Source organism: Dipodomys merriami, unplaced genomic scaffold (assembly GCF_024711535.1).
Source record: "Dipodomys merriami isolate MVZ:Mamm:240054 unplaced genomic scaffold, mDipMer1.0.p SCAF_102, whole genome shotgun sequence".
Classification (NCBI taxonomy): Eukaryota; Metazoa; Chordata; class Mammalia; order Rodentia; family Heteromyidae; genus Dipodomys; species Dipodomys merriami.
In genome coordinates, this window is record NW_027202294.1 from 424510 (window position 1) to 451033 (window position 26524).

Below are 26524 nucleotides of genomic sequence, written 5' to 3' on the forward strand. Positions count from 1 at the left end.
ATTTGCTCTCTTGGGGGTGGGTTGAAGTTTTAAAACTTGAAAAGCAACCAAAGAAGATCAAGTAGTCTTGGTTATGACAAATCCATCCAACCCACTACCAATGATTAAGGATTTTGTTTGTTTGTTGTTTGGTTGCTTTGTTTTAGCCATGCTGGGGACCTGAACACAGAATCTCACACATGCTAGACAAATATTTACCACGGAACCACCCACATACCTGGCCATCTAAAACACGACTGATATAAGCCAATACAAAATAATAACAAATAAATAAATAAAACTTAAAAATAGGGATAGCAATACTACTCAAGACTTTAACCAGGCTTTGGAAAGGAAGTACTGCCTGCCACTAGTGGCTCATGCCTGTAATCCTAAACTCTCAGGAGGCTGATATCTGAGGATCGAGTTCCAAAGCCAGCCTGGGCAAGAAAGTCTGTGGGACTCTACCTCCAATGAACAGCCAAAAATGCTGAAAGTGGTGCTCACATAGTAGAGCACCAGCCTTGAGTAAAAATGCAAAGGGACACCTCCCAGGCCTTGGGTTCAGGCATAGAAAAAATATATATAATATATAATATATTATATTGCATATGTGATATATGATATTACATATAATAATATATATACTAAAGTAAACGTAGAGATATATTTTATATTATCTTATGTATGTTATATATACTATAAATTATATTACATATTATAATATATATACTAAAGTAAGCGTCTTTCTGCATCTGGCTGCTCTAGGACAACTCAGGAACCATAAAGGGTTTAAATTCATTTTCTCTGCACAAAAGCGAACGGCCAGCTAGGTGCCTCAATTGAACTTTCTTCCAAGGGACAAAAGAAGTGGCCCCAGGAATCCCGGCTCTCGTACACCGCGCCACCGGGGCTAGCCGCGACTTAACCCCCTCCGCCCCGCGGCCCAGCCCGGCTTTTAAGGGCGTCCATCCCGCCTCCCCGTCCCCCCACCCCACCGCCCACCCACCCGCGGGCCCGTCGCTTTCCGCCAGGCAGCTCCCTCATTCTGCCGTCTCCTCTGCAGTTTCGGGGCGGGGGGGGGGCACCGAGGCCGATCTCCACCGCGGACCCCAGGCCCGGCTCCGCCCCTCCGCACGGTCGTCCTTAAGCAGCTCCGGCGGCGGCCGCCAGTGGAGGCGGGTGTTTTGTTCTTATAAGGAGGAAAAAGTTTCCGTGACCTCCAGGAAATGAGTAACTGCGGAGCTCGGTAGACGGCGGCGGGCGGCCAGGAGGCGGGATCCGGCCTCCGTCCCTGCGCGCGTCTCTCGCCGCCGGCCCTCCGCAGCCTCCGGCCACCCACGGCGCCCCGGACCCCGGCCCGCGCGCACGCGCGCGCTCCGCCACCCAGGCCGGGCGTGAAGTAAGTGCAGGGCGGGAATGGCGGGGCCGGCCGTGCGGGTCCCCCGCGGGTGGGCAGAAGGGCGAGGTGGGGATCGGGGGACTTCGGGGACTCGTTTTACGTGCGCGCGCGGGGCGCGGCGCGGTTTCTCTCCGCGCCTGGCTTTGCGCCCCGGGATGGGCGCGCGTCCCTCCAGCCCGGGCCGGCGCGCGCTGCGGCCCCGCGCCGCGGGCCTCGGAGCCCCACGCGGGCCAGATCGCAGGTAATCCGAGGTTACCCACGCCGGATCGCCCTCCCCACCCCCAGCCGCCGCTCCCCTCTTGCGGGACAGGACTAGGACTGGGGAAGTTTGCGTCTTCTCGGGTGATGGGGAAGGAAGGTGTCTTCGGGGGCCCAGAGGAACCCCCACCACTTCCTCTTTCTAGTCTGTTCTTGGAGCCAGACCCCATGCGGTGCCCGCCTTTAGTCTCTGCCCGGGGCTTCTCACCCCATTCTCAGGCATCCCTGAGCCACAGGCATCCACGTCCTGGCTGCCAGGTGGAAGGGACCAGGCCATCCAAACCGCCTCGGTCTTCAACCAAAAATGCCAGCAGGAAAGGAAAATATTTGCTTGATGCCAGCATGAGTGTCATTTAGGGAGGGGACCCCCCCCCTTCAAACTAGCATTGAAGGACCAAACACTGGTAGCATCTGAAGCCCTTTAGGTTGTTGTTGGTGGTGGTGGTGTGAGTGTTCTGTGTGTGTTCTTGTTTCTCTTTCCATTTGGCCAAGGCTCCTGTAAGTTCTGCCTCTAAGAGACTGCCAGCTACTCACCTGCCTAGATTCGCTGTGGGAAGGGGGTGGCAGGCCCAGCTGGGATTGCTCCTTGGGGCCTCTCCACCTCCTTGATAACAATAGATTGTATTGCCTGGTCCAGCCCTTGTGCCTAAGTGGCTTTCATTGTTTGCTAATTCCCTGTGTGCATGCCTTTGCTCCGGGCCATTCTGCCCTCAGATTTTCCACTTGTGGGTAACCGAGATGCAGTTTCACTCACTCTGTTTTCCCTGAACGGATGAGAAGGTTTTTCCTCTGGTGCTATCTTGTAGCTGGGTAATTTTCAAAGATGCAGCAAACTCAAAATCTTGCTTTCTCAGAGGGGCAGGGGAGCGGAGGAAGCTACGACTTGAACTTTTAACCTGATACTATCATCCCTGAAGTTGTTGCCTCTCTGCCCTTGCTGGAGAGAAACAAAGAGAGTGTGTGAATGAACTTTTGATCAGAAGGCCAGGAGGCATCTCAAAAGCTGGGGAGATAATTGCCCACTGAGGAGGTGTTGGCTGAAGGTACCTGGTTTTGTATTTTTTTCTATTTCTGGGACCTTTGGGGTAAAGAGAGAGAAAAGGGTTGGGGATAAGAAGGAGGTACACATACTCAGTGGTGAGCCTGGCACTCCACAAGAGCAAGGTTGCATCAGGGGGGTACAGTAGCTGGTTCTCAATGTTACTTCTTGGAGGACAACCATCACCAAGTGGAACTTGTCCAGAGAGAAGGCATGGAAGATCTAGAAAGTATAGCATGTGTGGGAAAATGGAGAAACAGGTCATGTGTACCCCAGGGATGAGAAGCACAGGGAACAAGGGACAAGGTTGTGACCTTTAGGTAGAAACTAGAAAAAGAAAAAGACCTGCAAGATCTGGCCTCAGAGACTGACTCATTGGTTAAGAAAAAGCAGTCTCAGAGTAGCACAAGAAGGAAGTTTCAACCACTGGAGCCTGTCTGTGGGCAATGTATTAGCTATCTATGTCACCAGAGACAGGTGCCATCTATAAGCATGCAGGAGAAAGTGCCTGAAGGGCCCAAGCCTGCAGGGCTGTCTTGAAGAAGTGTACAAAGAGACAGTCAAGTGCTCCAAAGAATGAAAGTCCATCTGGCTTAGGCCAGTCTTGCTGGAGCTATGAAGATGATGAGCACTGCTGATAACCTCCAGGGCTGCTTGTAGCTTTCCCAGTCCCTCCTGTGAATTGGAATAACGTACTCCCTCTTAGCAAGATGATGACATTTTGTGCCAGAGGATCCCTGAAGTGAGGTAGTTGAGATTCATCCTCACTCTCCCATCCCTCCTATGCCCTTGAGCACTGGCTGAACATTTGTAGGGGTCCTGATAATCAATTATTGTGTGCTTACCATACCCCCACACACCCCCAAACCACTCCACTTTTAGTAACTCATTAGTCTTTATAGTTGCCCATAAGGTATTATTAGCTTCATTTATTTTACAGATGAGGAAACTGAGGCTTAGGGAAATAAAGTTTTAGAGACTATAAGTCAAGACCCAGTCACTGATATTCACAGAGTATGATTGAGGAACTAAGGTAACTCCATTTTGAGCTGACACCACCATCTTGTGACAGGCTATCCCCAAAAGAACCTCGGGAGAAAACAATTCTCGGAAAACATGCAGTTCTAGCCAGACAAATAAGCCCCACATAACCCCTAGCAACAGCCAATCAGGAGAAAATAGACAAACTGCCAGAGTGCCAGATGTTCCGGGGACAGGACAGTGCGGTTTCGCAGGGCTCAAACTGTTAAACGTGGACCAATGATACAATTTCTGTAAATATCAACCAATCATGTAACTGCTTGTGTGGAAATCCCCTAAAATTGTTTGTTCAATGCTATAAAAGCTATGCTGACTTTGTGCTTGGGGCCTCCTAGAGTTTCCGGTTACCAAGACGCGGAGGACCAAGCCTTTTACATTTACATTTTTGCCTTTTACATTGGTCTTGGTCTCTGGTGGTCTGGCGGGAGGGTAGGAGGGACTCGAGTACGAGCACAACATCTTGGGGGCTCGTCCGGGATCCCCCTCATAAGCTCACCCAGACACCTGACCACAGAGTTGCGAACCCAGCCAGTAAGTTAAGGCATTGCCATTCTGTATTTTATCTATATTTTTGTACCTGCAGGTTCTGTATTCTGGTTGGCAAAGAGTTTTGGTGGATGCCCTAAAAGGACTGCCAACGGGGGTCTGTGGAGATGTCCCTCAGACCCCCCTCTTAGTAAATTGCTGTTTGGTACGAACACTCTTTGGGGAGTTTCCCCGTCCATAGTTGGTACTTTCGGTTTGGCAATTTACAGCATGCAGCGTGTCTGTCTTAAGTGTTTTATTTGTCAGTAACATCTTCAACTTATCCAGCATCCTGGCAGGAGAAATTATTCCTCTCGCCGTTCTAACTGGCCATGGAAGGGCAGAAATCTCAGATCACGGGAAACCCACCACACTGCTGGAGACTGCTGGAGACCGGCTCTTATCTCTTTGGATCTCCAGGAGGAATCTGTTGTCTGTCCTTTTTTTACTTCCTGTTCGCTGATTGAGAATTTTCTGTTGAATGCTTCCTGTTTAAAACTTTCCTCTTATCCTTTTACCCATCATCGGAATCTGCTATCCAAAGAGAAAGGAATTCACTCAGGAAAACTCTTGAGCTAGGTCCTCTGAACTTACATTTCTTTTTTGTTTTTCCTTTTTAACCTTCTCTTCCTGTCCTTGTTTCCAGTGTCTGGTTGAATAGAGAGACACCACTTTCCGAGATGGGACAGACTCATACCACTCCCCTGACCATTTGGACAGACTCATACCACTCCCCTGACCATTTGGACTGAACATTTCAAGGACGTTAAAGACCGGGACCACTCCTTGAGTGCTGAAATTAAGAAAGGCAAATTAATAACTTTCTGTTCCTCCGAATGGTTGACCTTTGGTTTGGGGTGGCCCCCAAAGGGGTCCTTTCATCTGCACCTAATTCAGTAGGTTCAAACCAAAATTTTTCTTCCAGGTCTCAGCAGACACCCTGACCAGATCCCCCATATTCTAGTTTGGAGATACTTAATAGAAACGCCTCTCCCCCTTCCTGATTAACTCTTTTCTTGCCTCCCCCAGAAACAGTATCCCATAGGGTTCTTACTGTAAAAGAAGAGCCTAAAGGACCTGCGCAATCCCCCTCGGCCCCTCTATATCGGGTCCTGCAGCAGGAATTGGCAGATGATCTTCTTGCCGACCGCGCCCCCCCCCATTGCCCCTGAAGCCCCAGCAATGCTGGACAAGGGAGCAGTGGGAGGTGGGGGACTGGAGGGACCAGCGAGAGGGACACAAGGATGGGCACGCACTGTGAGTGCCCAACAACCCAGTATTACGGTAGCTCTCCCACTTCGGGAGTTTGGGCCCCTCGATAACACTGGACTCCTGAGACCCCAGTATCCACCTTTGCCACTAGTGATTTGTATGACTGGAAAAATCAAAATGCCCAGTTTTCTGAGAACCTTAAGGACTTAACTACCCTTTCAGATAGTGTTATGTTTACCCACCAGCCCACTTGGGATGACTGTCAGCAGTTGCTCCGCATTCTCTTCACTACTGAGGAGAGAGAGTGGATCCAGGTGGAAGCTAGGAAACTAGTACCTGGGGAGGACGGTCGCCCTACGATTAATCCTGCCCTGATTAACACCGCCTTCTCCGTGGAGTGCCCACCGATGACCAGTGAAATTACATCACCCCTCAAGGTCGGGAGAGGCACTGGGTCTATCGCCAGACTCTAATGGCAGGTCTCTGGGCCCGCAGCCCAAAAACCTACTAATTTGTCCAAAGTTTATGAAGTATTACAAGGAAGGGAAGACACCGCCCCCCCCAGCTTATTTGGAGAGGTTAATGGAGGCCTTCAGGCAGTTTACTCCTATGAACCCAGAGGCACCCAAGAATCAGGCAGTAGTAGTCATGGCCTTTGTTAACCAGGCAGCTCCAGAAATCAAGAAAAAGTTACAGAAAATAGAAGATTTAGAAAGCCAGAAAATCCCTGGGTTACTACATATAGCCCAGCATGTATTTAACTACAGGGATCCCCCAGAGGAGAGACAGGCAAAGGCCATGGCCCCAGTGTTAGTTGCTGCAACTGGAAGGAATGGGGTCTGACCCCAGACCCCGTAGCCATATAATCGTGGGCAAGGATGTGTGCCTATTGCAAGGAGAAGGGACACTGGGCCAAAGACTGTCCAAAGAAGAGGAGGGACCCCAGGAAAGACTCCAGGAAGGATGGCTGCCTGCCAAAGCCTCCCGCTGTTCTGACCATTAAAGATTCAGACCACAAATAGGGAGGTCAGGGTTCGGCTCCCTTCCCCGAGCCCAGGGTAACACTTAGGGTGGAAGGGACCCCAGTGGACTTCCTGGTGGATACGGGAGCCCAGCACTCCATGCTCCTTGAACCCCTTGGCAAGCTCTCTGAAAAGGCATCCTGGGTGCAAAGGGCCACTGGGATGAATAAATGTCAATGGACTACCCGAAGAACAGTGGACCTAGGCGTGGGCCAGGTAACCCACTCGTTCCTGGTCATCCCTGAATGCCCATCTCCATTGCTGGGTAGGGACCCTCCTCACAAAAGTTGGAGCTCAGATACATTTTCAGTCAGGGCCTTAGTAATGGACCCCAAAGGACACCCAATCTTAAGTCCTCACTCTCAAGTTGGAGAATGAGTACCAACTGCCCTGGACCCCAACGATGACCTAGACCAGTGACTATGAGAATTTCCTGAGGTTTGGGCAAAGACTGGGGGAATGGGGTTAGCCAGACATAAACCACCAATCTATGTTGAGCTGAAACCTGGAGTGGACCCTGTCAGGGTTCCACAGTACTCCATGACCCAAGAGGCACGGATGGGAATAACCCCTTACATCTAATGACTTCGGGAATTAGGGATACTGAGACCCTGTCAGTCATTGTGGAACACCCCTCTGCTGCCTGTCCGAAAGCCTCACTCCAATGATTACCATCTGGTGCAGGACTTCAAGAGTTAAACAAGAGAATAATGGACATTCATCCCACTGTTCTAATCCATACACGCTTCTTCCTTCCCTCTCAACTCAGCAGCAGTGGTACACAGTATTGGATTTGAAAGATGCTTTCTTTTGCCTACCCTTGGCTCCGAAGAGCCAAGATCTGTTTGCCTTTGAGTGGAGTGACCCAGAGGAAGGAATCAGTGGCCAGCTAACATGGACCAGGTTGCCACAGGGGTTTAAGAACTCCCCCACGATCTTCAGTGAAGCATGAAGACCTATGTGAGTTCCTCTCTAACGACCCTGAGTTAACCATCCTGCAGTACGTGGACGACCTCCTGGTTGCCACCCAAGATAAGGAAGACTGCCTACAGGGAACCAAGGCATTGCTCCAAACCTTGGGGGAACTAGGATATCAGCCTCAGCTAAGAAAGCCCAGATCTGCAGACAAGAAGTAAGTTACCTGGGATATACCCTGAAAGAGGGCCAGAGGTGGTTGTCAGAGGCCAGGAAAGAGAGAGTACTTAAGATACCAACCCCCCAGAACCCCCGCCAGGTCCGAGAGTTTCTGGGTCTATGGGATTCTGTAGGCTGTGGGTCCCAGGCTTTGCAGAATTGGCCAAACCCCTATACGAGGCCACTAAAGACAACCCTGGCAATGGACGCAGGAGATGGGGAACGCCTTTCAACAGGTTAAAAAGGCTCTGCTAACAGCCCTCGCTCTGGGATTACCTGACATTACCAAGCCTTTCCACTTGTGCATGGACGAAAGGAAAGGAGTGGCTAAGGGGGTATTGATCCAGTACCTAGGGCCATGGCGCTGCCCCGTGGCATATTTATCAAAAAAAAACTAGATCCTGTGGCAGCTGGCTGACCACCTTGTCTGCAAATGATAGCAGCCACAGCCTTGTTGGTAAAGGATGCCGACAACATAACTTTGGGACAGAAGCTGACGGTTACCACTCCCCATGCAATTGAAGGGGTTCTGAAACAACCCCCAGACCATTGGCTCAGCAATGCCTGGCTCACCCATTATCAAGGACTCTTAATTAACCCACCTAGAATCACCTTCCCAGCTCCATCTGCCCTGAACCCAGCTACCCTATTAACCCACCCTGACTTGGAGACTCCATTCCATGATTGTATGGAAATCCTGGCCGCCCTGCATGGTATACGGAAAGACCTTCAGGACCAGCCCCTGCGGGATGTGGACTATATCTGGTACACAGATGGGAGCAGTTTCGTACAGGAAGGGAAAAGGTATGCTGGGGCAGCAGTAGTAGTTGAAAAAGAAGTGATATGGGCTGAGCCCTTGCCAGCTGGGATGTCTGCCCAATGAGCTGAACTAGTGGCACTGACCCAAGCATTAACACTGGGTAAAGACAAGAAACTGTACACTGACAGTCGCTATGCCTTTGCCACTGCACATGTGCATGCAGCCATATATCAGGAGCGAAGTTTGTTGACTGCAGAAGGAAAAACAATTAAAAAGAAGGAAGAAATGTTAGCCCTATTGGCAGCCCTGTGACTCCCAAAACAATTAGCAATAGTTCATTGTCCTGGACATCAAAAGTCCAGTAACCCAGTGGCCCGGGGAAACAACTTGGCCAACCAAACTGCATGGGAAGTTGCCTTCCAGGTGGATCAGGTTATGACAGCAAAATTACCAGACCCAGGCCCTCAAGACCTCCCACAGACACCAAACTACTTGGGTCAGGACTTGCAGTGGATCAAGAAACTGCCTATGACCCAGTTACTGAATGGGTGGTGGAGGGATTCGAAGTTCAGGATAATCCTACCCAAAAAGTTGGGGAATCAAGTCCTGCTCAAGATTCTTCACTCAACTCACAGGGGGGCTAGGAAGATGGGAGGCCTTCTACGGCCAATATCAAAATCCAGGGCGCAAACCCAAAGATTGAACAGATCGTAGCCAACTGCAAAGCCTGCCTACTGACCAGGGCCACCCGGTACTCGACCAACCCAGGGGTCAGGACAAGGGGAGATAGATTTCACAGAGGTAAAGCCCAGAAAATATGGGTATAGTTATTCGCTAGTGTTTGTAGATACTTTTTTCAGGATGGGTGGAGGTCTTCCCAACCAAGCATGAGACTGCCTAGGTGGTAACCAAGAAGCTGCTGGAAGACATCCTACCCAGGTATGGCCTCCCCACTATGATAGGTTCAGACAACAGACCAGCCTTTGTATCTAAGGTAACTCAGGAACTAGTTTCCTTACTGGGGGCGGGTTGGTAATTACATTGTGCTTACAGACCCCAGAGCTCAGGACAGGTAGAGAGAATGAATAGAACTCTAAAAGAGACCCTAACTAAATTGACCATGGAGACTGGCGGGTACTGGGTGGCTCTCCTTCCCTTTGCACTTTATAGGGTATGGAACTCTTACAAACTAGGACTAACCCCCTATGAGATTATGTTTGGAGTTCCTCCGCCTATTATCCCAAACTTGTCTGAGCATTTGCTTGCAAAGACTGATAAATGTGGACTCTCAGTTTCCCTCCAAGCCCTGCAGCAGGCAAACCAGGAGGTGTGGCCTCTCCTGAAGGTGGTGTATGAAACTGGACCCCTCAGGCTCCTCATCGCTTCCAACCAGGAGACTGGGTCTACATAAGAAGCCATTGGCAGGAGTAGCTAGAGCTGGAAAGGCCCTTATGTAGTAATCATCACCATTCCCACTGCCCTCAAGGTCGCCTCCTGGATTCACCATATGCATGTCAAGCTAGTAGGACCTCATGCAATCCTGAAAGACCCCTTATCCACAACTGACCCGCAGTGGCAAGTAGTACGAACTGATGATCTTAAGCTTAAATTGCAGCGCTGGCTTTAAGCATGAATGTTTTAAATGCCTTGCTTATTGTTTTGTTTTACCTGGAAACAAGTGTCGAGGGGAGCCTTGAAAACCCTCATCAACCTGAAAATCAGACCTGGGAGGTATACAACTTGATGTCTCAGGAAATTTTAAATGCCACTAGTAAAGTCACCCCCTTGTGGACCTGGTTCCCAGATCTAACATTCGATCTGGGATCCTTTTTACATGGAAGATAATGTTCTCCAAGGTCACTGGTATTATGTCTGCCCTGGACGCAAAACTGGATGGTCCCACCGACAGCAGTGGGAGCAGGGGGCAGATGAGTTCTACTGTTCTTCTTGGGACTGTGTCTCCACAGGACATATTCGGTGGAGCCCCCCACCGCATGAAAGGAGACCTTATAACCATCCGAAGACCGCTAAAACCTCCTTGTCAAAAACCCACTGGCCACCCAGTGTGGCAGTAGCCTTAAGTGGAGTCGAACTGAAGGAAACTGTAACCCAGTTCAAGTAACTTTCACCAACATGGGCAGAGCGGACTGGCGATGGTTAGGTGGGTTGGTATGGGGATCTATGACCACAATAGACTCTCCCCACATGATCAAGGGGGATTATTTGGAATAAGGCTAACAATAACCACACCCCGTGTCCCCATAGGGCCCAATATGGTGCTGGTGGGAAAAACCACCTGACTGAAGCCCTCACTCCAACCACCATCCATATTACCATCCCCTAAACCAGTCCAACTTCCTTCTACAAACAGTGACCCCTTATGGTCTTTGCTTGTTACTTCATATCTGCTACTTAACACTACCAGCCTAAATGTGACCCAAGCCTGTTGGCTTTGTTATGATGTTTGGCCACCCTTCTATGAGGCAGTGGGAATAGATCAGAATTTCACCACATCTAATACTTCCTCAGACTGTAAGTGGAAAACTCAGGAAGGACGGGAAAAAGGACTAACAGTTCAGGAAGTTTCAGGAAAAGGAGTCTGCATCAGCTCAGTGCCCAGTGATAAGAAAAAACAACAGATTTGCACCCGTATTCTCCCCGTAACAGTTACCAATAGCTCCCTCTGGTTCTTTCCGCCGGAATCTAGCTGGTGGGTCTACTCTAAGTCCAGATTGTCTTCTTGCATGCATGGCAAGGTTCTTAGTCGGACCTCAGAGTTTTGTGTGTTAGTATTGCTGTACCCAAAATCTTGTACCATTCTGATGTAGAAATATATCAACATTTGGAAAAAGGGCTTGAAGGAGCCAGAAGGAATTGGGAAAAGAGGTCTGTAGTTACTGCCTTACCCTTGTCCACTTTGCTTCGGCTAGGCGCTACAAGTGTGGCAATGGGGGCTACCTCATTAGCCCTACAACCCAAAAATCTGGCTGCCCTAAAAGCCACTATTGATGCTGATATAGCCGAATTGGAAAACTCCATTAGTCATCCGGAAAAGTTCTTAACTTCCCTGACAGAGGTGCTATTACAAAATCGCTGCAGACTAGACCTAGTTTTTATGCAACAAGGAGGTTTGTGCGCAGCTCTTGGGGAGGAGTATTGCTTCTATGCCGATCACACAGGAATAGTATGGGAGTCCATGGCAAAAGTTAGAGAAAACCTGGCCAAAAGGAAAAAGTAAGGAGAACAAAATAAGGACTAGTTTGCACGGTCGTTCAGTGTCTCCCCGTGGATGACAACCCTAATTTCTGCTTTATTGGGCCCACTTATCATATTACTGCTTGTGCTAACTATAGGCCCCTGTGTGATAAACAGACTGGTGACCTTCGTCAAGGATCAAGTAAACTGTGCAATTGATGATTTTACAAGCCCAATATCAGCCCTTGCAGAATGAGAACCAAATAGGGTCCCATCCGGACATAAAATTACAACTATGGGGCCCATGATTGGCCCCTGTGGTCCTAGAAGAGGAGGGAATGAGGAACTAAGGTAACTCCATTTTGAGCTGTCACCACCATCTTGCTAGAGACTGTCCCCAAAATAACCTTGGGAGAAAAACAATTCTTGGAAAAACCACAGAAGTTCTTGCCAAACAAATATAACCCCTAGCCATAGCCAATCAGGAGAAAATAGACAAACTGCCCGAGTGCCAGATGTTCTGGGGACAGGACAGTGCAGTTTCGCAGGGCTCGAACCCTTAAACATGAACTAATGGTACAATGTCAACCAATCATGTAACTGCTCGTGTGGCAATCCCCTAAAATTGTTCAATGCTGTATCAGCTACACTGACTTGGTGCTCAGGTCCTCTTAGCACCACCAGTTGCCGAGTGCTCAGAGAACCAAGCTCGAGCTTGCGAATAAACGACTCTCTTGCTGTTTGCATTGATCATGGTCTCTGGTGGTCTTTCGGGGGTCTCGAGTCCGAGCACAATAGTAACCTTCAGGTAGAAATTAGAAAAAGAAAAAGATCTGCAAGATCTGGCCTCAGAGACTGACTCACTGGTTAAGAAAAACCAGTCTCAGAGTAGCACAAGAAGGAAGTTTCAACCACTAGAACCTGTCTGTGGGTAATGAATTAGCTATCTATATCAGCAGAGACAGGTGCCATCTATAAGCATGTAGGAGAAAGTGCCTGAAGGGCCCAAGCCTGCAGGGCTGTCTTGAAGAAGTGTGCAAAGAGACAGTCAAGTGCTCCAAAGAATGCAAGTCCATCTGGCTTAGGCCAGTCTTGCTGGAGCTATGAGAATGAGAGCACTGCTGATAACCTCCAGGGCTGCTTGTAGCTTTCCCAGTCCCTCCTGTGAATTGGAATAACATACTCCCTCTTAGCAAGATGATGACATTTTGTGCCAGAGAATCCCTGAAGTGAGGTAGTTGAGATTCATCCTCACTCTCCCATCCCTCCTATGCCCTTGAGCACTGGCTGAACATTTGTAGGGGTCCTGATAATCAATTATTGTGTGCTTACCATTTTCCTTTCTTCACCCTCCCCTCCCACAAAGCGCACTCCACTTTTAGTAACTCATTAGTCTTTATAGTTGCCCATAAGATATTATTAGCTTCATTTTACAGATGAGGAAACTGAGGCTTAGGGAAATAAAGTTTTGGAGACTAGAAGTCAAGTCCCAGTCACCGGTATTCACAGAGCAAGATGCTGGTTAAGCTTAAGAGATGATTGAGTGACCCATATGGGAAAGAGGAAAAAGCTATCACCTGGTACTTTTGCTGTCAGAAAGGGAAATAACTGCTTTCAGCCCAGTCAGTGTAAGGATGGGGAGCTGGCCTTGCTGGAGGAGATAAGGGAAGAGAAGTCAGGCCTTGATGGCTAATGGGGAGGCCTAGCCTAATCCTAAAATGCCTGTCCTTCTTAATTACTGTGTGGCATACGGGTGATGAGTAAGTTCTACCTGGGTGTGGTTCACAGAGAATCAGTGGCAGCTACATGCATGGTCCTGACCTAGGCAGAGTCTCCACTGGGAGCCAAAGCACTAGGAAGGACAACACACCCTTCTACCCACTTCCTTCCTTGTTCAAGTCCGCTCCTCAGCCAGCGCACTTCCCAAGATGACTAGGAAACCTTTCCCAACAATCCCTTTACAGCTCCAAATAGACAATCCACTTGCTTCCAATCTATATCTCCTCTCACGTTATACTTAATGAGCTGCAATGAACATTTATTTATTTTGGTGGGGCTGGTACTGGAGTTTTGAACTCAGGGCCCGATGCTTTGCTAGGCAAGCACTCTATTACTTGAGCCACACTCCAACTCTTGCTTTAGTTATCTTTCAGATTGGGTCTCATGCTTTTACCTAGACTGACCTCAGGCCATGATCCTTCTGTTTCACAAGTAGCTGAGATTACAGGCTTGAACCACCACCACATGCTGCCCATAGATACTTTAAACTCCACAGATTTCTCACCAACAGTCAGAAGGCCTCTGAAAAGGCAACTGGTACCAGCAGGTTGCCTAGGAGGTGATTGATTGATTGATTGATTGATTGATTCCTTCCTTCCTTCCTTCCTCCCTCCCTCTCTCCCTCCCTCTCTGTGTCTCTCTGTCTCTGTCTCTGTCTCTCTTTCCCTGGATGGATCTCATCACGTGTAAACTCAGTTTCTTCTGAAGTGTTAAGTTTAGACACAGGCTAAAAGATCACCCTGAGAAAACTTCCAGAAGAGGTGTACGAGTAAGTCAGAGTGCTAGTTCATTCATCTGCAAGGAGGTTTTGTGAACTTCCCCCAGATTGATTTCATCTCCTCATCTGTTCTCTGCATCCTGGGCCAGCTTCATGGGAAAAAGGTGCTTAGCAGAGCCTGGGTCAGAGCCATCAGGCAGGAGGTGAGGGGTGCTGGTGTCCACTGCTACAGGCTCTGGCCACCAGTGGAGCGCTCCCTTCAAAGGAGACCAGTGCCATGATCACCCCGGCTGTGTGCATCTCCTTTTGGCTCATGACTCAGGGCAGTGGGTGTTTGCCCACCCGCCCTTTGCTCTTTTATAATGTAGACTGTTTTTTTCAATTTGTGTTGCTTGTTTGTTGCTTTGCAAGCATCAGCTCCCATCTGTGTTCTTTGCATTTGGGGCATAATTATAGGATTGTAGAGCCAGGTCAATGGGATATGCAAATCAAGAAGCTGTCCAGGTGACCAGGATGGGTTCATAGGAAGCCAAGCTCAGAGTCAAGACCTATGGTCCTTAATAAGCCCTGCAGGTCTAGGGAGAAAGGCCAGGACTGCTAGGTCAAGCTCCCATAAAGCCTTGAATGAAGCAGGCCTCTGGCTGTGTCTGCTTTCCTTGCTTCAGGCCACCCGCTGGCTAGCTAGACTTGAGATTTGAAGGGTTCTTCCTGTCTCTGACTAAGCAGCCTGAAAGTTCATTTTTAGTGAATCTCAATTCCACCAAGCCAAGGGGGTGTGATGCATCTGAGTCTAGGATTGAGACTTGGCTCTCTTTGTCTAATAATTGGGTATTTTCTGTAGGTGAGAACGTGCCCCAGATTTTTCCTCTCTTCCATTTCATCTTCATTAAAATGAAAATGACTTATCCTAGGGCTGTTAGAGGGTTGAATGTAGATGACTTGTGGAAAGCCCTGAGGATAGTGCCTGGCCCAGACCTCAGGCTGCCTCGTGTCTGAGCTCTTCAGCACTCAGACATCAGTCAAGTATTTGCATCTTTTGTCAAGTTGGGTCAGCGCCTTGTCCTCTGAGGTCTCGACAAAGAAAAAGGCCACAGAGACCTGGGATGTGCCCAAAGAGCAAAAGAAGATCCTCTGTGCCCCTTGAAGCAGTTCAGGGTTGAATCACTGCTGAGGACAAAGCTGCTGCTCTTCCCAGCTCAGCCCACTCAGGGAGGGGGGAGTCTGAATAGAAATAGGATTCTGGAACAGATACACAGAGTAGAACACAGGTTGGAGGAGGCTTCTGGGGAGGACAGAGGTCATTGGAGAGTCCTCAAAAGGTCTCTAGGATCCTCTTAAATGGGACAGGACTCCTGATGGCTTCCTTTTAGAGAGCCCTCCCCCCCCATCCATGTGGCCCACTCTGTGACATCATCAGAACAGAAGCTCCACTGTTGCCCCATGCAACACCCCAACTAAAGACAGAAGGGAAGGATTGATCAGCCCCAACTGTAAGGTACCTGTTGAGGGAAAGGGACATGGAAGGTATAGCCTTCCCTGGTGGGTTGGTCAGCAGCCGAGAGAGGATAGGCCATGGGGTGGGTCTCCGTCACCAGGTTTGGGCTGGGGGTCAGTTAATAGGATCTTCCCACCTTGGGCTTGGCAGAGGGCAAGAGCACCATGCTGACAACTATAGTCTCTTCAGTTCTCTGAGCCAGGTGTGGGTCTTCTGTAGCCTGAATGTATGAGAAGGGTCACGGGAAGGGCAGGCTGAAGCAGTTGAGGCCTGACCCTCAAAGGATTTTTCTCAGATGTCCCCATGGAAAGGCAATGTGTCCGCATGCTTCCTTTGGGGGCTCTTTATCAGATTGTGCACCTATGATGAGCAGGACCCCTGTGATGAGCTTTATGACTGAGTGCGCAGAGTGGCCCCCTTTCCGTTCTACATGAGGCAAACTACATGTCTAGATCCATCTCTGGTAGTACATCCAGGAAGTCGGATGGGGTTGAGATGTACTCAGCATTGTGGAAGTGGTATTAGAAAGGATAGCCATGCATCCCATCCAAAGGAATTATCTTGAGAATGGCACTGGACACAAGGCTGAAACTACTGGACAATTCTGGTGCTCTGATTTGGCAGCCCATGACTCCAGCCACATCTAATTATCTGCTACTAGATTTCCAAGCAAGAGCTTCCATGAACCACCACAGGGATAAAAGTTCAGGGGCAGAAGTAGTCCATCCCCAGAGGGGTGAAAAAACAAGATTACATGGCAGATCTTTCTTTACACAGTATCAGAATGGAAACCACCTTATCTTCTAACTTGAGTCAAGTTCTTTGCTTGGTGTGACTGAGCATTGTTTCTTATCCTGCAGACCTCTAGCTAAAGTAATTGCCCAGACTTTGATATGCACACAGCATTTTTGAGGTTACAAGTGAAAGATGGAGTGCCCTTCACAGTGAAGACTATGTAGATTATGTGTTCTTTGACAAAAGTGGTCCCCAGATCCCTTCAGAGCTTTTATCTAAAGAACAACACCCAGCTTCATTACTGCCAGTGTGTTCTGGGCAGACCCCACCCTCAGGTCTTCACATACGTTGTCCCATTGGCTCACAACAGCCCCTCAAGGTACATATTGCCCCAGTTTTGTGCAAGCTCAGAAAAGCCAAAGGATATGAACTATCCAGCATCTCAAAGCAGCAGAGACAAGCTTTAAGCCCAGATCTGCTGTCTGCCGCCTTGGGCATCTTAGACTTCACAGCCAGTGACTGTTTAAGGATCCCCACAGTTGACATACCAAAAGGCGAAAACAGGTCCCTAACCTGGATCAAAGTGGGAAGGGGAGGTGGTTATCCTTGAGCCTTGCCTGTTGGTGCAGACCTGTGTACTCCTGGTTTGTGGTTCTCACAGGAGCAGTTTCAATAGCCATCTTAGCTTCTGGCAGGCAGGAGACCCGCCTAAAGTTCATAAAAGGGGCCTTTGTTTGTTGAGACTTAGTTCCGGAGGTAGAGTGGCTGGGAAGGAAGGAGGGCTTTGTGTTTGAGCCCCACCCCTGGGTTCTGCCTCCACAAACCCTAAGTTTATCCCTCCTAGTTCCTCTGGGATGCCTCATTTCAAAGTGGCAAGCTCCCCCAATGTCAAAAGAACTAGTCTTCTTTCCTAATCAGCTACAGACTAGTTTGGCCTTTCCTGTTGTCTGAGAAGCCACGGCACGTAGCTCCAGGTAGATGTAACGTCGTAAGTTCATTCCATCTACTCCCTTCTTCATGCCAAGTTTTATCTAGATTGTCCCTTACCTTTCCGGACACAGTCCAGGGAAGTCAAGACCACAGGCATACATCTGTTCCATAGAAGCGAGTGAGACCATAGGCATACATCTGTTCCATAGAAGCGAGGTCATTGAGTTCACAGCAGCATGGGAAACTAGTAGGCTAGAGAGCCAGACATTCTCCAGGTTTGAATCTCAGCTCTGGGATGGTGAAGAGTGGCCTCACTGGGTTTCCTTATCTGTAAATTGAGATAAGCACCTGGATTAATACACATAAAGCATCGAGCATACTACTGGGCATGGTAATCCTGTACCTAGTTATTTGGGAGGTAGAGACTTGGGCATTGCAGTTCAAGACCAGCTTGAAATTCATGTGATTCCATCTCAACCAGTGGCTGGGCATGGTGGTGCACACCTGTCGTCCTGGCTATGGGAGAGGCACAATGGCTAGGCACAGTAGTGTGCACCGGTCAGCACAGAAGGGATGTATAAATAGAAGGATCACAGCCCAGGATGGCCTGGGTATAGAACGAGACCTCACCTCAAAAATTAGTTAAAAAGACCTAAAGGCATGGCTCAAGTGCCCGCCCAGTAAGCTCAAGGCCCTGAGTTTCATTCCCAGGTCCTGGACTTTCCACTGGTGGGAGTTACAGCAGTGAGTCTTTCCTTCACTCAGCAAACATTCATGGAGGCCCAGACTGCATCAGATGTAAGAGCCCCTTGCAGGATGCTGGTACAGCTGGAGGGCGGAGCAGCCTGTGTTACCATACTTCCTCCTGTGACCTTCGTAAGAAATCAAGGAGGTAGAAGAGACAGACAACTTAGTCATTTGTCCCCAGGATTCTTTATTTATGTGTGCCAGGCTGAGGCTTGAACTCAGGACCTTGTACTGCTTTGTTTGGCTTTTTCCTCCAAGTCTGGTGCTCTACTCCTTTCACCTCACCTCTTCTTCCAGCTTTTTTCTGATTAATTGGAGATAAGAGTCTCCCAGCTGTTTCTGCCCAGGCTGGCTTCGAGCTGCCACCCTCAGATCTCAGCCTCCTGAGTGACTAAGATTACAGGTATGAGCCACTGTTGCCATTCTTTTTGTTTCCTCCTTGCAGACTGGGGCTTGAACTCAGGGCCTTAAGCTCTTGCTTGTTGTTTTTTCCACCCAAGGCTGGCACTGCACCACTTGAGATACTCTTCCACTCTGAGATAAGAATCTCATGGACTTTTCTGCATGGCCTGGCTTCAAACCCAGATCCTCAGATCTCATTCTCTTGGGGAGCCCGGGATTACAGACATGAACCATGTGCCCAGCTTGTCTTCAGAATTCTTGAGGGGCTTCTGGAATATTGGTCACCCCCCCCCTTCTCAGGGAAATCTTTATTGTAACCAGGATTATCTCTTTATTGAAAGAGACACCAGTGCCAGCAGCAGAAATGCACTGTACAACAGTGTGTCCTACCTCACTGGTATGCACAGAGCCATGAAGTGAGTTACGTGTGCTATAGCTGGGGGCAGAGCTAGGACTCAAACCCCAGACATCTGACTGAAGAGTCTGATCCCTTAACTTCTGTACTCTAACTCTCACAGCCTCTCAAACTCTTAGCTGAAGAACTTTGGGCTGTTTCTTTCTGGGCAGCCTTGAGGATAGCAGGAGGATGTTCAAGTGAACCTGTGAACTTGATCCTGACCATGGCTGCTTGTTGACCAGTCCTGAGTCCATGCGTTCATGTGCCAGGCTGAGTCATGGCAGAGCACGCGCATCGCAGTGGCTGGAAAATGATAGGGTTGTAGGTGGTTGTCATTGTTTTGTTTGGGGGAACTCACATGGAGTGGGACTCTGTATGTAATCATAGATAAGTCTGGGAGCAATTTTGCTAACTGTTACAAGCCTTCCAGTCCTGGCTCTCTGCTTTCTAGGGATGAGAACTAGGTGTGAGAGGACAGTAGCCAGTGATCCTGTTGTTCAGCCTGGGTCCCTATAGCAGAGCCAGGCAAAAAGGCTGAACATAGATCTCTTTTTCCTTTTTTTTTTTTTTTTTTTTTGTGGTGCCAGTACTGAGGCTTGAACTCAGAGTCTTGGCATTGTCCCTTAGCTTTTGCACTCAAGGCTGGTGCTCTACCAATTGAACCACAACTCCACTTCCAGCCTTTGGGTGGTTAATTGGAATAAGAGCATGCTCAGGCTGTCTTTGAATTGCAAACCCCAGATGTCAGCTTCCTGAGTAGCTAGGCTTACTAGCAAGAGCCACTGGCATCCAGAAAAGCTCTTAATTTTTTTTCCACAATTGGATTGGCCTTTCGCCTTTTTATGCTGTTCCCCTTTATTAAGATGAAAGGGGATTTAGATCTGTGCAGACACAGAACAGTGTGTGTGTGTGTGTGTGTGTGTGTGTGTGTGTGTGTGTGTGTGTGTGTGTGTGTGTGTGTGTGTGTGTGTGTGTGTGTGTGTGTGTGTGTGTGTGTGTGTGTGTGTGTGTGTGTGTGTGTATGTTTCCTCTACTCCTCTCCCCGACTCTCCCCAGCCCAACTGAAGTTGGGCTAAGCCGCAGGGGGATGGAGCAGAGCTAGAGTAAAAGACCCATTGGAGATTTTGCTTTGCTTTGGTAAGAAATGATGAGCTAGGGGGATGGTTTGGCAGTAGTCAGGGGGAGGGGGTGGCCTTTAGGGGCCCACAGATCTGTGGTGGGGCTCACAGCCTCCCTTGAGCCCTAGAGGGCACAAGAAAAGGAAAGTGGCTGTCTGGCACTGGCAGTTCCTTTAATTCTATCCATCCCTAGCTCACTGGAGAAGGGAGAGGAGGGGGAGGTATCCAGGAAGGCTTTATTTTCTCTTGTGTTTACTCCCTGGTTCTGCTCACACACACCCCTTTGGATCTTGCTCAACATGCCCCATCTGTGGTTTTCCTGGGTCTGTGGTTTTCCTGAGTGCTGGTGATCTGCTCTGAGACAGGGTGTGTGCAGAACACAGGGTGAAGAGGCAGGGCACCAGTACTGGGACTCCTGGTATGCCTTGCCCCAAAGTGGGTCGTAATGGTCCTGTTATACCAGCAGCTTGTGGGTAGGGTGGGACCCACAGACTGCAGGATTCCAAGCCAGAACCTGTCTGGAAAATGGTGAATGGGGGTGTGCCCTTGATTCACAGCCGCCTGTGGTTTTAGGTTTAGAGATCCTGGCCAGCTCTATAGGAAAAGCCATCGCTCAGCGAATGATGTTTTGGTATGAACCGTGGGCCATCCTTGGCACAATGAGCAGGTATACGCCAGGGAATATGAGATAAAGAAAGTCCGGCCCTTTTCCTGGAGGAGCTGACAGCATCTAGCTGAAGAACCAGGATGGGCACAGAGGAGACAGTGGGACCTGGGGCATGATGGGTCCTGTGATCTTGAGCAAGTTGCTTAGTCTGTCAGCATCTGGGGTTCCTCCTGCTTTTGAGATGGGGCCCATGCCCCCAACCAAGACCGGGATATAACTACTCAGGGAACCAGCTAGGCAAATCGACAGGATGCCTTCATTCACAGGGACACTGGGAAGGCACCAGACATGCAATCTTCATAAGAATGTCTTCCTCCCTCTCCCCTTGTTCTTCTGTCCCTTTCAAGAAAGCTGTGTTTGTCTCAGAAGCTAGAAGATGATGAGGGGACCCCAGAAAGCCCAGTGCCAAATGGTTTCTAGGAGGGGCTTACAATGAAACCACTCAAGTGGAAATTTGAGCCAGCAGAGAGTGAAGCATAGATGGTACAGGGGACAGTGGAGATGTTGGGGAAGGTGTTCAGAGGACAGAGATGACTCGTTAAGAAGGGGAACCAAGGGCTCTCTGAGGCTACTTAGAGGCAGGCTCTGACCTGAACGGCAAACTTATAACTCCATTGAAGTGGGGAAGGGAGAGTCTGGATGGTAAAGTTGGGGGAGGAAGGGGGTGGACAGAACTGGGTACCAGAGCATAGAGTCTCTGATTCCAAAGTGACTCAGAAACAGCTGGCTAGGATATAAGGGCTCCATCTTGCATGGAAATCCCAAGGCTTCAGTGCACAGCAAAGGCCTGAGTGGAGATAGCTGGGGAGACTAGAGAAACCCCAGGAAAAGGGGAAGTCAGGATTTGCTGCCTGGAAGAGGAAGTGCATTGTACCTGGAGACCAAATCCATTTTCTGAGAATGTTGGAACACATCACCACAAACCAGGCCTAAAACAACCAAGCTTTGGGAATGTGGCTTAGTGGCAGAGTGCTTCCCAAGCATACATGAAGCCCTGGCTTCGATTCCTCAGTACCACATAAACAGAAAAAGCCAGAAGTGACACTACGGCTCAAGTGGTAGAGTACTAAGCCTAGAGCAAAAGCAGCTCAGGGACAGTGCCCAGGCCCTGAGTTCAAGACCCAGGACTGGCAAACAAACAAACAAACAAACTGTTCTTGCAATTCTGGAAGCCCGAAGTCTGAAATGAGGGTATCCACAGCACCACACACCCCTGAACGCTCTCAAAGGATCCTTCCAGATAATTGTAGCAGCATTGCTGTCCATCTGCCTCCTGTCTCCCAGCACCTTTCCCCTCCTCCGTGCGAGAGGAATGGGGATGTGGGCTAGGACTGAGCCGGTTGCAATGGTTGTCCATCTGTCTGGTTTACACCTTGTTTCCCTCCTGTCTCCTTTCCCCACACCCATCTATGAACACCATCCTCAGTCTGTCGTCCCTTTGAGGTCTGTGATGTCTATGGTCTCCGGCTGCTGGACAGTCAAGCAGGTCACCTGACAAAGGGACACCCTGTCCTTCTGGGAGACCGATGGCTCACCTGCCGTCCTCAGTCCTCACTGGGACGCACATCAGCCAGAACAGGAAGGACATGGCTCTTCCCTTCGAAAGTCACCGGAGTCCAAGCAGCTGTCCTTCCTGTGACTTGGCTGCCTGGCCACTCTCATGACCCCAGTCCAGAGCAGAGGTTGGCATTCTGGTGACTTTTTTGAAACCCCTCCCTTGTCTGAGAGTTCTTTGGACAGTGTGACAGGCAGCTCCTGGGCGTCTGGCCAATTTCCACATGTGCCCAGAGGCCACCTCCCACCAGCGTGTACTTCCTGCTAGCTTGTGGCATGAAGGGGATGGCAGGCAGGGGTCTCCCTGTGTGCTCCCTCCCTCTCTCTCTCCCACCCTCCTCTCTCTGTTTTCTGTCCCACTCAGTCTAGCATCCCCCTTCCCTCTGGCATACGGAGGGACAAAGGGCTCCATCCTTGGGACCACAGGACTTACCCTGTAGTGCCAAGCTCTCTTTGGTACATAACTCTGCTCTTGTAATCCCTGCATAAGCCATGGGTGAGCAGAAACCATCTTGGCATTTACACAGACCTGGCACCCAGTCAGGCCTCACATGCTGGTTGTGAGCACCCTTTTCAGGATGGCTGCTGACTGAGTTGGGAGGCTCTGAGATAGAGCCAGGACTTGGGGCGAAGAGCCAGGGTGTTGCAGGGAGTCCAGGACACTGGAAGTAGTAGTGGCTTTGCTGGGTGGTTTCAGAGTGGGTAGGAGTGAGAAGAGTCTGGAGGAATGCTTTCTGGAGGCGGAGGCAGTGGTCTGGAGAGGAAAGGCTGGCACTGCCATGCGAGAGGCTCACAGGCTCTGGGTGACACAAGGCTGTATCTTATTAGGCTAACATGGTTTTTTGGAAGAATTTTTTGCAATAGCTGCTGGTGCTTTTAAAAGGAGGAGTTCTGCTAATCCGTGGATTTTACTGGCTTCTCTTGGGTGGGAAGTGGGGGGAAGATGTTATCATTTTGGCTATGTGTGATGATGTGGCTGTCAACTCCAGGTGATGGTGTGTGCCATCTGGGTGACCAGGTCCCCACTACTTGGCAGCCCGCTGTGCTCCACACAGCCTCACTCATCTTCCCTGGAGGCCCAGCCTCCTCAGGTGCTTGGTTTCCTAGGAAGGGGAACGGGAAGAGAACATGAGAAGGCACGGGCTGGGCAAGGTAGAGGGTACCCATGGCACAAGGATGCTGAGTGGAAGTGGTGCCCAGGGGCCCAGACCCGCACCCTCACTACTTTCTCAATCATTTTGTGTCAGCCTCTTCCTTCCTCTTTCCTCACTTCCTTTCTTTGTCTGCCCCTCCCTCTCCTACTAGGCCCTGTGGCCTGTGGGGCCCAACCCTCACACTGAAGGTTTCCCAGCCCCCACAGCCTCCCCTGTTCCCATTTGGGTGCAAGAGGTCCCACCCAGAGATGCCATGGTTGGCGCTGTGCAGGCACTAGGGCCAGCTCTGGCAAGCGTTTCTCCTCGCCCACGCCCTGCTTTCAGAACAGAGCAAGAACCTGACACTGGGTCCCACTGTGCTCAGCTACAGCCCTGTGTGTCCTGGATGTCTCTTCCCAATGTGGGAAGAGCCTCTGCTGTGTCCATCCCTCATAGATTGGTTTGGGGGCTGCAGGAGGACATTCTGCAGTTGAATGAAGCACAGGAAGGTAGCCTGACCTGCACAGTCCTGCTCCCAGGGCCAAGCTGAGCTACTCTGGGACAGTAGTGCCATTGGACTCGGCAAGGAAGATGGTCTGACACCAGTGTGGGGTGTGGGCTTTGCTAGGAAGATGAGTAGCTTAGGGAAGCAACAGTCTTGATGGCTTTGATGGTCATCATTAACAGTGATCACCAGGAGATTGCCCGCAGGTGGTGAGAGATACTGGGGCTTGCTCTCTTCCCTTCTGCCTGCCGGAGTGATACAGAGGAGGGAGCAGACAACCCTGGATGTTGACGGATTCCCAGCCTGTCTCAGCCTCCTCTGCCTCACCCTTCAGGGCAGCCCTGCCTCGGTTTCCTTATGTGCAATTGGAGCTTCGATTCCAGCAACTCTGAACTCTGATTTTCTTGAATCTGTGGCTTTACTTCACCCAAATACCTCTGAACCTCAGTATCTGAGATGGGAAATTTCAGCACAAGGCCAGGTGTCAGTAGGTGTCCATGGGAAGGGGATCTGAGTCACCCTCCTGGACCTGGGTTCAAAGCCTCCCTTGGCCATCAGCCACCTTTATTTCATTTCAGGAAGGAAACTGTCCGCTGCTCCTTTAGGCTCTGAAGGTAATGCCAGAGCTGGGGCTGTGTTTCAGGTGTAATTAGCAGAGTTAATTGTATCTGACAGGCTGGCATGCTCTGGATTTAGGCTGTGACCTTGCAGGAGCCCCGCCTCCTTTCCCACCCAGAGGGCCCACAGCTTATGAACCTGGCTGTAGACTGGATGATCCTCAGATTTAGCGGTGAGCTCAAGAGCCACCTGGAGGCCTTCCTACAACACAGATACTGGGCCCCATCCCTGGAATTGCTGATCCCTAAGCTTAGGGTTGCACCTGCAAATCTACATTTCTAACCAGTTCCCAGAGCTCAGTGCTGGTGGCTCTTGCCTGTGATCCTAGCTACCCAGTAGGCTGAGATCAGAGCATCTTGGTTCAAAGCGAACCCAGGCAGAAAAGTCAATGAAACTCTTATCTCCAGTTAACCACCAAAATGCTGGAAGTGGAGGTATGGCTCAAGTGGTAGAGCATAAGCCTTGAGCAGAAAAAGCTCAAAGATGGTGCCTAGGAGCTGATTTCAAGCCGTAGTGCACGCACATGCACACATCACAAAGTTCCCAGGTAGTGCTAGTTGCTTTGAGCATTTTGAGAACCATCCCGCTGAGAATGGATCCAAAAGGGCAATTCAGCAAGCCAGGAAAGGGAAATAACGCTCTCCCTCCTTTGCCTCTTATGCCCCAGTGTTCATTCTGTCTTGTGGCACCGCTTGTGGCTCGATGGCTCCCCACATGGACTATAAAGCTTTTACTGCCAGGGTTCAGGCCACGTACTGCCGACTGTGGTCCTAAGGCATCTGACCTTTTCCTTGAGCCCTTTAGGTGCTCTGCTACTATGGCCCTGCCATGGGAAACCTGGCCTTTGCAGCCAGGGGCAGATGGGAGGACAGGCCGTGACCTTCCCGGTCGTGTGACTAGAAAGTGATCTTTGGTTAACCCAAAACAAGGATCATAAACACTTCTTGAAAGGCTTCCGTGGTCACTATGAACTATGCCCACTGCATCTTCAGTGAGAGAAAAGATGGCTGTGTGTGGTAGTTAGACAACTCTTAGAGGAAGCTGTAGTGAAGGGTGCTCAGAGGGAACGAGGGGGAGGGGGATGGCGCAGGGGTAAGGGACCCCAGTAAAGAGCCATCTGGGATTTCTTCTCTAGGGCCTACAACTTCTGTCCAGCCTCATGGTCAAATCCGATAAAGCCATGCTCCTGGCCACCCCCTGCAATCCTCCTCCTGGGCACCCAGAGGCCGCCAGCAGCCCTGTGGGCTGGCCCTTTGCCCAGGCTAAGTTTAGCTGTGAACTGTATGAACTACCCTCTTTGGGGGCGAGGTAGGTGTGGAGAGGAATTCAACCGACTTCCTGTCTGTTTCCTAGCAAGTCAGACAAAAACCTGCCAGTGACCCAAATTTATCTTCAACGCTATCACCTGATGTCCTAGGCCAGAGGGCAGCGCTTCGGGCCAAGGCAGAGGCAGATGTCCTTGGAATTGGGGTGGGGGCCATGCACATACACATCACCCTAGCTCCTGAGAGGTTTCCTGTGCCATCTCCTGATTTCCACATATCAGAACACCCTTATACCCCACCCTCTTCTGCCCAAGGCCACCATGTTCCATCTGAACCGGGTTGGGAAGTTAGTCCGCAGCCCTCCTTGTAGTGGGCACTCCGTGGCTATCATCTGTTCTTGATTTCAGCTTGGCCCTCCTCCCCTATCCCCAGGCTTACTGCAGCCAGCCAGCCTATGAAGAGTTTAGCCAGGAGTAAGGTGACACCTGGGAAGCAGATGATAGTTTAGTGGAGGTGAGTCAGTGGGAACTCCCAACCTGCAGAAGGCTCTCCTGGCCAGGCTCCCAAGGCTGGGGGGCAGGGCGGAAAGAGCAACGTGCCAAGGAACAACAACAGTGGAGCATTTTGTGCACTCAAAGCACTTCTGAGCATCGGTTCCTCCACGCCCCGAGACTTGGGCAGGGCTGAGGGGAAAGGAGCTGACATTTGTGTGGGCCAAGCACTGTGTAAAGTACCTGCAGGGCATTCTCCCACTTGACCTTCCAAGCATCCTTGTGGAGGAAGGAATGATCTGAACACCTTCTCCCAATAAGGAAGAGAAGCTAAGTGATCCCCTGAGATCATGCAGCAAGAGGCAGCGTTCCAGGCCAGGTCTGCCGGGTCCATAGCTGGATG

The 26524-nt window shown here is 50.1% G+C and overlaps 1 protein-coding gene across 7 annotated transcripts in view; it reads left to right on the forward strand.

Annotated features, from left to right (window-relative positions):
* The first annotated feature begins 1180 nt into the window (after nt 1-1180).
* The window catches only part of Itprip (inositol 1,4,5-trisphosphate receptor interacting protein), a 33075-nt gene continuing 7731 nt past the window's right edge, over nt 1181-26524 (forward strand). The window contains exons 1-3 of one of the 7 annotated variants that reach the window (XR_011366359.1): nt 1181-1381; nt 2494-2682; nt 4891-5133. The gene's annotated coding sequence lies outside the window, so the exon portion shown is untranslated. Of the gene's footprint in view, nt 1382-2493; nt 3032-4890; nt 5134-6532; nt 7611-15518; nt 15560-25500; nt 25581-26524 lie in introns of those variants that run through there. The other 6 variants (XR_011366361.1, XR_011366362.1, XM_069993875.1 and 3 more) reach the window with 6 other exon arrangements.